The following is a 16,034-nucleotide window of genomic DNA, read 5'->3' as shown; positions in this document are numbered from 1 at the left end:
TAGTCTCCTTGCGTCTGTACTTTATCTGCCTCTTAATAAAGCCCAGGATCCAGTTTGCTTTTTTAACTGCACTGTCCCTGTTCTGCCACCTTTATTGGTCTATACACATTTTCATCCACTTAAGTATTTTATCACTGTTTTATTATCTGTCCTTTTCTTCTGATCAAAATGCATCATCTTGACTTCATCTGCGACCTATCTGCCCACTCTGGCAAATACTGTGTAGTTCCTTTCAAAGTTCTATACTGTCCTCATCCTAGTTCACAATACATCTAAGTTTCATATCAGCTACACATTTTGAAATTGTTGCCTCCAAGACCTGGGCCACTAACCTAGATCAGAAAAAGCAAGGGTCCCAACATAGACGTTTGGGGAGCTCCCATACAAACCTTCCTCTAGCTTGAAACACATCTGTTGATCATTATTCTGTTTCCTATTATTGAATCAATTTTGTATCCACATTGCTATTGTCTTTTTTATTACATGAGCTATAACTTTCTCACTAGTCAGTGTGTGCCACTGTATCAAATGCCTTTATAAAGTCCATGCACTCCACATCAGTAGCAGAACCTTCATCAATCTTTTTTTTTTAAACACTTCAAGAACTCCAAGTTGGTCAAGCATAATTATACCCCTTTAGAAATCCATTTCTTCATAAACAAATCCACCTTTCTTTCCAGTTGACTATTAATTATATTAACTGTGTTATTGAATATCTGTTCCCACATTAACATCCTTTAGGAAAAGAAATCTGCTGAATCTTGTTCTTGGAAGTGAAGTGGGCCAATTAGATCAAATGTAAGTGGGGAATGTTTAGGAGACAGTCACCATTGTATCATAAGATCTAAGATGATCTTATGATACAATACTTTTGATTGTAATCCAGAGTAAGAATATTTAACTGAGGAAGCGTTAACTTCAACAGCACAAGAATGGGGATGGGCCAGATAGGCTAGAATTAATAAATCCAGGTGATTTTTTTTTGTTTCAGCATTTTTAAGAAGTTTCTCTACTACTCAAGTTAAATTAACTGGTCTGTAATTTCTGAACAGGGGTGTAAAATCAGCAATTCTCCATCCTTCACGTACCTCCCATCAGTCTGGAAAAGGGTGAAAGATTGTGGCCACAGCATCCGCAGTTTCCATTCTTTCTTGCTTCAAAACCCTTGGATGCATCTCATCTGGTCCTGGTTCTTGCCAACTTTAAGTATTGACAGCCTATTCAATAGTTCCCCCATTTCAATTTGAACACTTGTAGTGACCGAATTTATGTTCATTAGTATGGTCTGGGTAGCATATTTCACTGTAGTAAAGACAGATGAAATGTATTAATTTAACACTTCAGACATGTCTTTTGCCTTCATGTGCAAATTCCTTTTTTAGTCCATAATCTTCTTTACTCCTCCTTTACCAGCCTTTTACTGTTGATGTGCCTACAGAAGACTTGGGATTCCCTTTTTTGTTGCCACCAGGCTTTTTTCACAGTCCCCCTTATCTACTGTACTCTTTCATCTCCCCTCAACTTTCTGTATTCCCCTTGGTTCTCAATTGTATTTTCTACCTGACAGCCATCGTAAACACAATTTTTCTTTATTTTAATTTCTATCTCCTTTCTCATTCAGGGTGCTCTGGATTTGCTTGGCCTTCCTTTCCAACTTGGGGGAGTGACAGTGTTTAAAACAGCTCGTCTTCAAGGTAGCCTATTGTTTAGCTACAATATTTTTCCCACTATCCTTTGATTCTAGCCTGTCTGGCCCATCCCCATTCTTGCCCTATTGAAGTTAACTCTTCCTCAGTTAAATATTCTTACTCTGGATTGTAAGAGTACTGTCTTTTTCTATCATCATCTTAGATCTTATGATACAATGATGACTGTCTCCTAAATGTGCCCACCTATGTTTGATCTACTTAGCCCACCTCATTTCTAAGAACAAGATTCAGCAGATTTCTTTTCCTGAAGGATGTTAGTGTGGGAACAGATATTCAATAATAAAAACAAAATACTGTGTTTGCTGGAAATCTGAAACAAGCATAGAAAATCCTAGAGAAACTCAGTAGGTCTGACAGCATCTGTGTAAAGAGATAAGAGAGTAAATATTTCAAATCCAGAATGAGCTTTCTTCAGTTCTGAAGAAATCATCCCAGAGTCGAAATGTTAGCTTTGTTTCTGACTCCACAGATGCTGCCAGACCTGCTGAGTTTCTTCCACATTTTTTTGTTTATAATAGATATTCAGTATCCAACGTTTTTGATTTACTGCAACATGCGAAGAAAAGAACAAGCAAAACAGCAAACCAAACAAAAATCCCGAGTGACTATTTCCAGAGTTGCAATTTTAGAGAACAGTTGCAACAACTTAAATTCGTGGAAATGGTAGATTCATGCAAATGGAGAAAAGAGAGTTATTGTGACATTCTGATAAAACATGGATGTTCTGTACAATTACTATGCTTGAACATTGAGCTGAGATTATTGTTGTGCACTTATTCCATTTCTCTAAGTTTTCATAATGTATGGTATGGAATTAGTTATAGAGTCATAGAGATGTACAGCATGGAAACAGACCCTTTGGTCAAACCCATCTATGCCGACGAGATATCCCAACCCAATCTAGTCCCACCTGCCAGCACCCAGCCCATATCCCTCCAAACCCTTCCTATTCATATACCCATCCAAATGCCTTTTAAATGTTGCAATTGTTGTTGTGGATCTGTTCTCTGAGCTGGGAATTTGTCTTGCAAACGTTTCGTCCCCTGTCTAGGTGACATCCTCAGTGCTTGGGAGCCTCCTGTGAAGCGCTTCTGTGCTGTTTTCTCCGGCATTTATAGTGGCCTGTCCTGGACCCAATATACCGGCCACTATAGCGGACAGCTCGAACTGACAACCGGAAGCGGCAGAGACAGGCCACTATAAATGCCGGAGAAAACAGCACAGAAGCGCTTCACAGGAGGCTCCCAAGCACTGAGGATGTCATCTAGACAGGGGACGAAACGTTTGCAAGACAAATTCCCAGCTCGGCGAACAGAACCACAACAACGAGCACCCGAGCTACAAATCTTCTCCCAAACTGTTGCAATTGTACCAGCCTCCACCACTTCCTCTGACAGTTCATTCCATATATGTACCACCCTCTGCGTGAAATCATTGCCCCTTAGGTCCCTTTTGTATCTTTCCGCTTTCCCCCTAAACCTATGCCCTCTAATTCTGGACTCTCCCACCCCAGGGAAAAGACTTTGTCTATTTATCCTAACCATGCCCCTCACAATTTTGTAAACTTCTATAAGGTCACCCCTCAGCCTCCAACGCTCCAGGGAAAATAGCCCCAGCCTGTTCAACCTCTCCCTATAGCTCAGATCCTCCAACCCTAGCAACATCCTTGTAAATCTTTTCTGAAACCTTTCAAGTTTTACAACATCTTTCCAATAGGAAGGAGACCAGAATTGCACACAATATTCCAACAGTGGCCTAACCAAATTCCTGTACAGCCACAACGTGACGTCCCAACTCCTGTACTCAATACTCTGACCAATAAAAGAAAGCATACCAAACGCCTTCTTCACTATCCCATCTACCTGTGACTCCACTTTCAAGGAGCTATTAACCTGCTCTCCAAGGTCTCTTTGTTCAGCAACACTCCCTGGGACCTTACCATTAAGTGTATAGATGTCACTCTATGTGGTTGATTGAGAATACAATGACTGCTTATTGAGAAATCACATGCAAGAAAATTACATGATTGTTTTGTCAAATTTATTAATTTACTTTAGCAAAGAACATAAATCCATTGCTTATGAAAAATATTAGCCTGAGAATATGCTGTGATTAACAATGTTGACAGCCACCAGCATGTATGGAAAGATGAAAGTTGTGCAGTTTGTGATCTTCATTCCAGTGTTGGGGAAGATTCCTTGTCAAAAGCACATGATAAGAAACATAGGGTTTCTTATTAGGAAATGGAAAAATTGTTCTGCATTACAGAAATCATAAGTGGGTTACACTTACAGTACTGTTTCTTGAAGTTCTGATCTTTTATGCCATTTAGTGCTTTAGGAATTACTCTCAATATGTTTCCTATCTTAGCCATTCTTTCATGAGAATATCCTGAATAGAAACCAGGCATTTCATCATTATGAGACTGGGAAATAGAGGAGTTTATCAAATAATCAGCCAATGACAAAAAAATGGATTTTAAAATAATGTGACTTCTGCCAGCCCTTTTGACCACAAATACTGTACAATGCTAGAAGATACTGTTGAATGATGGAATAGATTCCAAACCAGGCAGCATGTACCTTTTGAAACAGTTACAGGATATCATTGATAGTAAGTGTTTTCTGAATTTTAAAGTGAGTTTAAAGTACAGCCTCAGCTGCCAGAACAGAACAACTAAGAGATGGACTTTTCCAAAATAGATACATGTAACAATTGGCTGTTAAATGGGTCCCTGAGTTTTAGTTGCTGTTTTGACAGCAATTCAAATTTAACCAACTAATGTAAATTTTGCCCAAGATACTAAAACCCAATTGAATTTGAATTTATTGTATTATCAACATTGGACCAATGAGAGGGAACGATGTTGAGGGGTAAAAAACTAAGGCATTTTGAAAATTGATCAGAGCAACTGCCACAAAACAGCAAAGATACAGCTGTAGATCTAACTGCCCAGCTAAAATGAAAAGCTCTCAAAAGGCACTATCTATCAAAAGGTACCCTTTCCTGTAAAAAAAATACTTGCAGTAAAAAGAAAGAAGACCCAGGGAAAAGACAGCAGAATTGGAAGACCAGAAGGAAGACAGCATACCAGACAGTGTGGACTTGAGATTAAGTTAATGTAATATTTAATAAGTATGATATTGGAACAGCAGATTGGTAGAATTATGTTCAGTTAAGGGATAGTGGTTAGCTAGGGGAAAGAGTATTTGGTTTGTTAATAGTTTTGTTTAGTGTTCACTATTGGAGTGAGGAAAATAAATTGTTATTTTTCTTTAAATAGTAATAATTAAGGGTTCTCTTTCACTCATCCACTTTAACAGAGTACGAGGTGTCGTGAGCTTTTCTGTGTGTTTTGTTTTAATTAACAGAGGGGATTGACCTCCATGTTGGAACAATTACAATGTGACTTTAGAATATAAAGGTACCTATCTTACTTCAGTCGCTGTCTGTCATCACATTTGACAGGCTGAATTGGTGACAATGATATGTCAGTTGGGCTGAGGAGTAGCAAATGGAATTGAATTTGGATATATGCAAGGTATTACATTTTGGTAAAACAAACAAGAGCAGGACTTATACAGTTAATGGTTGGGCCCTGGGTAGTATTGTTATGGACCAGGCCAGACACCCTCAAAACATTTTAGGGAGGTAGCCCAGATCCTAACTATTTTAGTTGTTTTAGGCAGATGTAAGGTAGATATTCCAGCAATGATACAGCTGGTCAGACCACTCGGTTTTAAACAAAACAGATTTTATTTACAGACAGCTGAATGAAATATGAACAAAAGAGAATGGAATAGAGACTAACAACCTTCTTGAAGATCCAACCCAATCTATCATAACTTAATGATGCTATTCCAATTTTCTGCAACATCCCTAAAAACACAACCCTTGGCAAAAAAAGATAAATTCATTCCCAGGTTCTTACAGGAAAGATGTTATAGAGAGAGGATCAGCTAGGAATCATTTGCTAAAGCATGGAACCTCTTTTCACTACAACTGCATTTGTGTCCCCTGCAGTTTCTACCTGCTAAAACTAAACCAGAAAAATCTCTGAATTGGGAGAACTGACTACTCCCCTTTCATTGTACAACTGTTTAAAAAACATAAAGGTCTTCCCTGATTGTTGACTTAGGCAGTCTCTAGTAGCCATGTCATCACCTCAGCCTTTTACAGTCCCTTTTGAAAAAAGAACAAGGTCAGTATAACCTTGTTAAGGGAGCAGCATCACACAGTACTGTTGAACTGAAAGACCCAGCGATTTGGGCACACAGTTCTTTGAAAGTTGCATCACAGGTAGACAGGGTGGTTAAGAAGGCATTTAGCATGCTTGCTTTAGTTGTTCCGACCACTGAGTATAGGAGTTGGGATGCCATGTTGAGGTTGTGCAGGATATTAGTGAGGCTACTTTTGGAGTACTGTTTACAGTTCTGTTCATCCTGCTATAGGAAGTATATTATTAAATTGTAGTGGGTTCAGAAAAGATATACCAGGATGTTGCCAGGACTGAAGGGTTTGAGTTATAAAGAGAGGCTGGACAGGCTGGGACTTTGTTCACTGGAGCATAGGAGTTTGAGGGATGACCTTATAGAGGATTATAAAATCATGAGAGGTATAGATAAGGTGAATAGCAAACATCTTTTCCCTAAGGGAGAGGAGTTCAAAACTAGGGGGCATATTTTTAAGATGAGAGAAGAAAGATTTAAAAGGGACCTAGGGGCAACTTTTTCACAAAGAGGGTGGTTTGTTTGTGGAATGAATTGCCAGAGGAAGTGGTAGATGCAGGTACATTTACAACATTTAAAATAAATTTGGATTGGTACATGAACAGGAAAGGTTTAGAGGGAAGTGGACCAAATGCAGGCAAATGGGACTAGTTTAGTTAGGGATACCTGGCCTGTACGAGTTCGACCAAAGGGGATGTTTCTCAACAGTCGGGCATCAATCTTTCAGCGTTTAGAGCTTAAGTTACAACTACAGTCAAATCTAAAACTACGAACCTGTACTGAAGCATAGGGAGTTAAAATAAGACAGTTTACCAAAGGCTCAGGACAACTTTACTTTAAATGAAACTGGTATTTAAAAAGTGCTGCAAAGAAAGCTCCAACCTATGAAGCCGATTCTGATGCAAAATTGCAGAAGTACCACTGAAAGAGAACTTGAGTTGTGTATATCTAAAAAAAACTTTCCATTTTACATTTGGCATGTAGTTTCACTATCTTGTCCCTCCAAAAAGATGTGTGGATATTTTCTCGAGGTGTTTATGCATAGATACAACCCAGCAACATTTTAAAGGGGCAGCATATTTTAAATGAATAACAGATGATAACATACAGAAAGATGCCAAGAACAAAAAAAATTGAAAAGCATGACATTGCAGTACTGATCTTTATATTGGCATTTTAGAGGACGTAAATTTACCTTATTTTAAAAATAAAAAAAACATTTCACTATGCACAGACAATCCACTGATGTTCTGTGGAAATTCAGTTGTTTAAGGAAAGAAGAAATCAATCTTTATGGATCAGTATATAACTGACAGTCAGTGAATGTTTTATTTGCTTTGGGCACTGTCAGGTGAAGAAAAATAAAATCCTCCAGTATTTTCAATGATGATTACCAGGATTCTGACAATGATTCTCAGATTTTAAGAGATCAACATAATGTTTGAGGAAATTTCAGGATACACAGGCTTGCATTCATGTCATACCTTCAACAAGGTAAAAACAATGACTGCAGATGCTGGAAACCAGATTCTGGATTAGTGGTGTTGGAAGAACACAGCAGTTCAGGCAGCATCCAAGTAGCTTCGAAATCGACGTTTTGGGCAAAAGCCCTTCATCAGGAATAAAGGCAGTGAGCCTGAAGCGTGGAGAGATAAGCTAGAGGAGGGTGGGGGTGGGGAGAAAGTAGCATAGAGAACAATGGGTGAGTGGGGGATGGGATGAAGGTGATAGGTCAGGGAGGAGAAGGTGGAGTGGATAGGTAGAAAAGGAGATAGGCAGGTGGGACAAGTCCGGACGAGTTACGGGGACAGTTACTGAGCTGGAAGTTTAGAACCAGGGTGAGATGGGGGAAGGGGAAATGAGGAAGCTGTTGAAGTCCACATTGATGCCCTGGGGTTGAAGTGTTCCGAGGCGGAAGATGAGGTGTTCTTCCTCCAGGCATCTGGTGGTGAGGGAGCGGCGGTGAAGGAGGCCAAGGACTTCCATGTCCTCGGCAGAGTGGGAGGGGGAGTTGAAATGTTGGGCCACGGGGCGGTGTGGTTGATTGGTGCGGGTGTCCCGGAGATGTTCCCTAAAGCGCTCTGCTAGGAGGCGCCCAGTCTCCCCAACGTAGAGGAGACTGCATCGGGAGCAACGGATACAATAAATGATATTAGTGGATGTGCAAGTAAAACTTTGATGGATGTGGAAGGCTCCTTTAGGGCCTTGGATAGAGATGAGGGAGAAGGTGTGGGCGCAGGTTTTACAGTTCCTGCGGTGGCAGGGGAAAGTGCCAGGATTGGAGGGTGGATTGTTTGGGGGCGTGGACCTGACCAGATAGTCACGGAGGGAACGGTCTTTGCGGAAGGTGGAAAGGGGTGGGGAGGGAAATATATCCCTGGTAGTGGGGTCTGGTTGGAGGTGGCAGAAATGTCGGCAGATGATTTGGTTTATGCGAAGGTTGGTAGGGTGGAAGGTGAGCACCAGGGGTGTTCTGTCCTTGTTACGGTTGGAGGGGTGGGGTCTGAGGGCGGAGGTGCGGGATGTAGACGAGATGTGTTGGAGGGCATCTTTAACCACGTGGGAAGGGAAATTGCGGTCTCTAAAGGAGGAGGCCATCTGGTGTGTTCTGTGGTGGAACTGGTCCTCCTGGGAGCAGATCCGGCGGAGGCGGAGGAATTGGAAATACGGGATGGCATTTTTGCAAGAGGTAGGGTGGGAAGATGTGTAATCAAGGTAGCTGTGGGAGTTGGTGGGTTTGTAAAAAATGTCAGTGTCAAGTCGGTCGTCATTACTGGGGATGGAGAGGTCCAGGAAGGGGAGGGAGGTGTCAGAGATGGTCCAGGTAAATTTAAAGTCAGGGTGGAATGTGTTGGTGAAGTTGATGAATTGCTCAACCTCCTCGCGGGAGCACGAGGTGGCGCCAATGCAGTCATCAATGTAGCGGAGGAAGAGGTAGGGAGTGGTGCCGGTGTAATTACGGAAGATCAACTGCTCTACGTAGCCAACAAAGAGACAGGCATAGCTGGGGCCCATACGTGTGCCCATGGCTACCCCTTTGGTCTGGAAGAAGTGGGAGGATTCAAAGGAGAAATTGTTAAAGGTGAGGACCAGTTCAGCCAAACGAATGACAGTGTCGGTTGAAGGGTACTGTTGGGGATGTCTGGAGAGGAAAAAACGGAGGGCTTGGAGGCCCTGGTCATGGCGGATGGAGGTGTAGAGGGATTGGATATCCATGGTGAAGATGAGGCGTTGGGGGCCAGGGAAATGGAAATCTTGGAGGAGGTCGATGGCGTGGGTGGTGTCTCTAACGTATGTGGGGAGTTCCTGGACTAGGCGGCATAGGACGGTGTCGAGGTAGGTAGAGATGAGTTAGTGGGGCAGGAGCATGCTGAGACAATGGGTCGGCCAGGATGGTCAGGCTTGTGGATCTTGGGAAGGAGGTAGAACCGGGCAGTGCGGGGTTCCTGGACTATGCGGTTGGAAGCTGTGGATGGGAGATCTCCTGAGGTGATGAGGTTCTGTATGGTCTGGGAGATGATGGTTTGGTGATGGGGGGTGGGGTCATGGTCGAGGGGGCAGTAGGAAGAGGTGTCCTCGAGTTGACGTTTGGCTTCAGCGGTGTAGAGGTCAGTGCGCCAGACTACCACTGTGCCCCCTTTATCCGCTGGCTTGAAGGTGAGGTTGGGATTGGAGCAGAGGGAATGGAGGGCTGCGCATTGTGAGGGTGAGAGGTTGGAGTGGAGGAGGGAGGTAGACAGGTTGAGGAGGTTAATGTCCTGGCGGCAGTTGGAAATGAAGAGGTCGAGGGCAGGTAATAGGCCAGCGCGGGGTGTCCAGGTGGATGCAGTGTGTTGGAGGTGGGCGAAGGGGTCCTCGGAAGGTGGGCGGGAGTCCTGATTGTGAAAATAAGCTCGGAGGCGGAGGCGACGGAATTCGAAGCTACTTGGATGCTGCCTGAACTGCTGTGCTCTTCCAGCACCACTAATCCAGAATCATACCTTCAACAACCAACTGAAATTTTCATCCAGTCTTCAGGCAAGTCTCAATGCAATATGATTTCACTGAAGCTAACTTAGCTGAAAGGATCAAAGAACTGGTATTGCCTCTATCAGATCCTCCAGAAAAGGACTTCTGGACAAACCCAAAGAATATGTTAATGATGCCTTACGAGAAGAAGGACATAAGTTCAAGGTCATTGCAGAAGGTCAGTGGCATTTGCAAGTCTTTGACTCCGGAACAATTATTACAGCCATCAGCAGGTTCAGTAGTCTTGCCCACCAAGGCACTGTCCAGTTTTTTGTATTTCATGTAAGAAGATATTGTGCTAAAATGTGCAAGAAATTCATTATTCAAAGAAACTGAAATTACAATACAGTTCTCCATAACAGTAGTTAAAGAAGAACCAACCAGGGAAAAACACAAAAGAAGTTTTCAAAGTTTCTCCCATCAAATGCAGTCATGTCAACAAATTCCAAAAGTTATAACACTGAAAATTCTAGAGCACTCTGTGATATAATTTTCATCACAGCCAAGTGATGCAGATCCAGTAACCTAAATCTGATAAATACCAGTTGTGAACTCTATAAAATCATAAGATGGCCTGAATGCATCCAACAAGTCCATGAACTGCCACACTAATTTTGTCGTTCAGAGACAAACTGGAACTTTCTAAGAATACCGTTTTCAAGAGCAAAGAATTCATAAGTCATCAGTTGTTGCTAGACCGTTTACAAATAGGTCATGTGGGTTCAAAGCCCAAACGATAGCTGTGTGAATCCATATTCTGGTCTGGTATTAATAAGGACATTGATCAACTAATCAAATCTGTGAAGCATGTTAATTTCATTTAACCTCCAGTACTCAAGAGGATCTCTCTTTCCAAACAAGGTTCCTTTTGAGTCATGGTGCAAAATTACAAGATTTACCCTCGCCAGTAACTCTCATTTTGGGAGATACATACACATTCACTAACCACCCACCCAATAGCATGATCAATGAGCATGTTGAAAGTTATCCTAATTTATCCAGGACAAAGCACAGGAGTTAACAGTTTTTGTGCAAACATCATGGGCTCATGGAGATATATTGTTGTGTTCAGTCTAGCCAATATGACATCATCATGAGCAGTTGTCAAGTCCTGCAAAAAAAAGTAGTCCAAAGTGCATGTCATCAATCACTGATAAATTAGGATGAAAACTTGCACATTGAAGATGTGCCAGACAACAAAAATACAGCAAGGCCAAATTATATACATCCATCCATGACGATGGAAAGCACACTGCAAAATAAAGCTGCACAAGTCATGGTAACTGTATAAGGACTAGTAATTAGATTAGATTCCCTACAGTGTGGAAACAGGCCCTTTGGCCCAACCAGTCCACACTGACCCTCCGAAGAGTAACCCACCCAGACCCATTTCCCTCTGACTGATGCACCTGACACTGTGGGCAATTTATCATGGCCAATTCACCTGGCCTGCAGGAGGAAACTGGAACACACACACACACACACACACACACACACACACACACACACACACACAGTCGCCCAAGGCTGGAATTGAACCTAGGGCCTGATGCTGTGAGGCAGCAGTGCTAACCATTGAGCCACCATGCTGCCCTGATGTAATGTGTCATGTTATGTTGGAATGTACAGAGACAACATGCATCCCTGCACATTATTTAAAGGGAAAAGGGGGCTATTATATTATGTATAGATTCCAGAAAAGACAGATCTGTGTGTTTCAGACAGTTATATCTCACTTGATACCTGCCTCCCTTCAGTCACTGTGTCTCAAAGGGACGATAGTGTATTTGGTCAATTAGCTATGTGCATGTAATGTACTCTAACATTTGTAAGGAATAATAGACAACCTCAACCATACCACAAATGGCTCATGTAATAAACGTGGAGGTGAAAGCTGACATGTTACACTCGTAACCTTCAGTTGTACAAGTAATCCTGAAAGTCATTGTTGCATCAGGCAATCTGACCCTGCAGCCTGGCTGCAATGAAAAACCAGACAGAAAGAAAATTTGAAGAGATAAAAATGAATTAAATAGCATTGCTTTCACAAATGCACTGAAGCAAAAACTCATGGAACAGTGACTCAGTGTTTAGCACTGCTGCCTCACGGTGCTAGGGACCGAGGTTCAATTCCACCCTTGGATGACCATGTGCATGTAGTTTGCACATACTCCCTGTGTTTGTGTGGGTTTCCTCTAGGTGTTCTAGTTTCTTCCCACAGTCCAAAGATGTGTGGGTAGGTGACTTAACCATGTTAAATTGCCCAACATCCAGGAATGTGTAAGTTGGGTGCATTGATCATGTGAGGTGTAGGGTTATTGGTTGAGGGGATGGGTCTGGGTATGATACTCTTTGGAGGGTTGGTGTGGACTTGGTGGGCCGGTGGTCTGTTTCCACACTAGGGATTTTATGGTAACTCAAACTCTAAATGTCTGTGATATTGTAGCCATGTAAATAGTTTGTGGTGTCAATAAGCTTCAAGACATTTGTCTAAACAAGAACCCAACTCTTTTTGGTATACGTTATGCACATGAACAGAAAACTACAAAGTGCATCAGATATCATGAAGTATAGTAAATAAAAAATAACGATTTCACGTGTGGTTTTTTTTGAGCAAGTCAATGAAAATTGTTCAGAAACAGGCTATCTTTCTGGATGGTTGATGCTGGATAATGTGACTGATACTATCCCAAATTGTTTTGACCTTCAAGTAGTAAAATACTACTTTTTTCTAAACAATTCCAACAATCAGGATATGCCTTTTCTTTCTGATGAACATATCTTTTGAGATGAAAATTTATAGCATTGCTGAGGAGTGTTTTGGGATTAATACTGTTAACATCTGAGGATTGATTTAGGACTTGTTCTAATACTCCAGAAACATTAGATTATATTTGGATTAGAATAGTTAGGTAATTGTATTTGACCAGCATGGGCATGATGGGCCAAAGGGCCTCTTTCTGTGCTTTAGGTAGCTATGACTTTATGTTGGGAATCTGGAACTCACTGCCTGTGAGGATGGTGCATGCAGAAACCCTCATAGCAGTTCATAAAGTTCATTATTAGAGGGGAATTTTAGTGTTTGCAGACCAGTAGCTTTTTGAGATTGTATTGTTACTGCCAAAATGCTTCAACTGGTTATCTAGTCACTGAGGAAAATTTTAGGGATTTAAACAGCTACTGAGGAATATTTCTTGATTTTAGCCTGCTATCGAGGAATATTTCAGAGATTTTCTTCGGTACAATGGAGTGCTACAGGGAATTAGAGTGTTGAAAGAAAAAGAAAGACTTGTATTTATACAATGCTTTTCATAGCTACTAGATGTCTCAAAGCACTCCACAACCTATGAGGCATTTACCAAGAAATGTTTTAGGGATTAATACTGATACTGAAGAATGCTTTCAAGACTTGAACTTATAACTAAGGAATGTTCAATCTTGCTTCAGTGCAATTGTGGAAGCATTGCTATTTAATTCATTTTTATCTCGTCAAACTTTCCTTCTGTCTGGCTTTTCATTGCAACCAGGCTGCAGGGTCAGATTGCCTGATGCAACAGTGACTTTCAGGATTACTTGTACAACTGAAGGTTATAAATTTAACATTTCAGCTTTCACCTCCACGCTTATTACACATGAGCCATTTGTGATATGGTTGAGGTTGTCTATTATTCCTTATTTTGTTTTCTTTCGATAGTTTATGCTTTGCATGCAGATTCTGTTTTGGAATACAGGGACTGGATTCAGTATTCAGTCCAGTTATTGAATTATAATTTTTGATGATTAACTTCACTGACTTGTAGTTTTTTGTAGAAAGATTCATTTTTATATTAGTTTTACTTGCAGTGGCTTCTCAATTGCATTTGTATTTCCTCAACAAGTTTCTTTACTACTTCTTTTGCTCTTGTAGAGGACCGATGAATACTGAGTGGGTTAATTGACCTGCTTCAGTTCTATAACCATTTTATTCTTTTCTGTGTTTGTACTTTTCCTCAGTATGATGATGAATAGGGCAATGAACCATCCTCTTAAAGTAGCTGCTGCAAAATGCACGAGAATGCTCGATGTTAACTTTGCTATTTTTTCCTTCTTCCTTTTAAAGAATCACTGCAATTCTGTTCGACATCTTTCCTAGGCTGGCATTGGGAAATATTTACCCAAGCTAGAACCTGAAAAACTATCCGCTAGTTATTATCTGTCCAAATACTAAGACTGTTTATTGAGTCATCAAGCACAGAAACATCCTTTGGTCCAATTTGTCCATGCTGACACCGAGTTTCCCAACTTAAACTTGCCTGTCTTTGGTCCATATTCCTCTAAACCTTTCCCGTTCATGTACCTGTCCAAATGTATTTTAAATGTTGTAACTGTACCTGTATCTACTACTACCATGATTCCGCCTTCAGAGCAGATGACAAAGTGACCCTAAAAACAGCAACTGTCCCAGGCCTCAAAGTCACAAAGTGTGCATATGCTCACAGAATATGTAGCCTTTTTCAGGACAGCGGTGATGTGTGAAGCATGTGGAAGGGCATTCAGGCCATCACCAACCACAGAACAGCCTGCCTGTGCTGGTAATGCCTCCTCCGGATGAGTTAAACAACTTTTATGCACTGTTTGAGGTATGAAATGACGTGGCAAGGAGAAAGACCATGCCCCCTCCCAACGACCAAGTGTTATGTCTTGCCATGGCTGATGTGGAGGAAACTCTATGCAGAGTCAACCCACGTAAGGCTGCTGAACCAGATAGCATCCCTAGCAGAGCGCTAGAGGATGCTCTGACATGTTGGCAGATGTTCTCGCAGACATTTTTAACATTTCCCTGAGTTGCACCATAGTTCCAGTGTGCTTCAAGGTCACTACCATTGTGCCGAAGAAGTCTTCAGTGCCCTGCCTGAACAACTACCACTCCATTGTTTTAATACCCATCACCATGAAGTGGCTCGAGGTGAGGCATGTTAGGACCCTGCTGCCTTCCTCACTGGAATATCTGCAGTTTGTGTATCATCCCAATGGCTCAATAGATGATGCCATCTCCACCACCCTCCATCTGGCCCTCACCCACCTGGACAAGAAGGACACCCTATGCCAGATTACTGCTCATGGACTTCAGTTTTGCATTTAACAATATCATTCCTCAGCACAATTTGGAGGTGCAGGTGTTGAGCTGGGGTGTACAAAGTTAAAAATCACACAACACCAGGTTATGGTCCAACAGGGTCCTCAGCACCTGATTGGAAAGCTGAGTCTGCCGGGCTTGAATACCTCCCTCTGTAACTAGATTCTGGACTTCTTGACTGGAAGACCTCAGTCAGTCCGGATTGGGAACGGCATCTCCAACACTGAGCATGGGGGCCCCCAGGGCTGTGTGCTCAGTCCATTGCTGTTCACCCTGCTGACATACAACTGTGCAGCGATGCACTGCTCAAATGATATTATTAACTTCGCTGATGACACGATGGTAGTGGGTCTTATTAGGAGGGATGAAAAGTCAGCATACAGAGAAGAGGTACAGCAGCTAACGGACTGGTGCAGAGCCAACAATCTGTCTCAGAACATGGACAAAATGAAAGAGGTGGTTGTTGACTTCAGGAGGGCACGGTGCGATCACTCTCCGCTGGAAATCAATGGCTCCCCAGTGGAGACCGTGAAGAGCATGAAGTTTCTTGGCAACCACCTGGTGGAGAATCTCGCCTGGTCCCTAACACCAGCTCCATTGCCAAGAAAGCCCAGCAATGTCTTTACTTTCTGTGTAGGTTGAGGAAAGCACATCTTCCAATCCCCATCCTGACCACATTCTACAGAGGGTTTATTGAGAGTACCCTAAGCAGCTGCATCACTGCCTGGTTTGGGAATTGCACCATCTCAGATTGTAAGACTCTAAATGGATTGTGAGGACAGCTGAGAAGATCATCGGGGTCTCTCTTCCCTCCATTACAGACATTTACACCACACACTGCTTCCGCAAAGCTAACAGCATTGTGGACGACCTCACACATCCTTTATTCAAATTCATCTCCCTTCTGCAGAAGGTACCAGAACATTTTGGTCTTTTATGGCCAGACTGTGCAATAGTTTCTTCCCCCAAGCC

At 42.1% G+C, this 16,034-nt stretch overlaps 1 protein-coding gene across 6 annotated transcripts in view; it reads left to right on the top strand.

Moving 5' to 3' along the window:
- The window catches only part of LOC140463037 (protein eva-1 homolog A-like), a 387,899-nt gene that overhangs the window by 102,914 nt on the left and 268,951 nt on the right, over nucleotides 1–16,034 (top strand). The window contains exon 2 of one of the 6 annotated variants that reach the window (XM_072556661.1): nucleotides 1,622–1,694. The exons of 4 other annotated variants lie outside the window; for them this stretch is intronic. The gene's annotated coding sequence lies outside the window, so the exon portion shown is untranslated. Of the gene's footprint in view, nucleotides 1–1,621; nucleotides 1,695–10,087; nucleotides 10,125–16,034 lie in introns of those variants that run through there. One more of the 6 variants, XM_072556683.1, reaches the window with a different exon arrangement.

Source organism: Chiloscyllium punctatum, chromosome 3, assembly GCF_047496795.1.
Source record: "Chiloscyllium punctatum isolate Juve2018m chromosome 3, sChiPun1.3, whole genome shotgun sequence".
NCBI classification, from domain to species: domain Eukaryota; kingdom Metazoa; phylum Chordata; class Chondrichthyes; order Orectolobiformes; family Hemiscylliidae; genus Chiloscyllium; species Chiloscyllium punctatum.
This window is presented reverse-complemented; position numbering and strand designations above follow the sequence as displayed.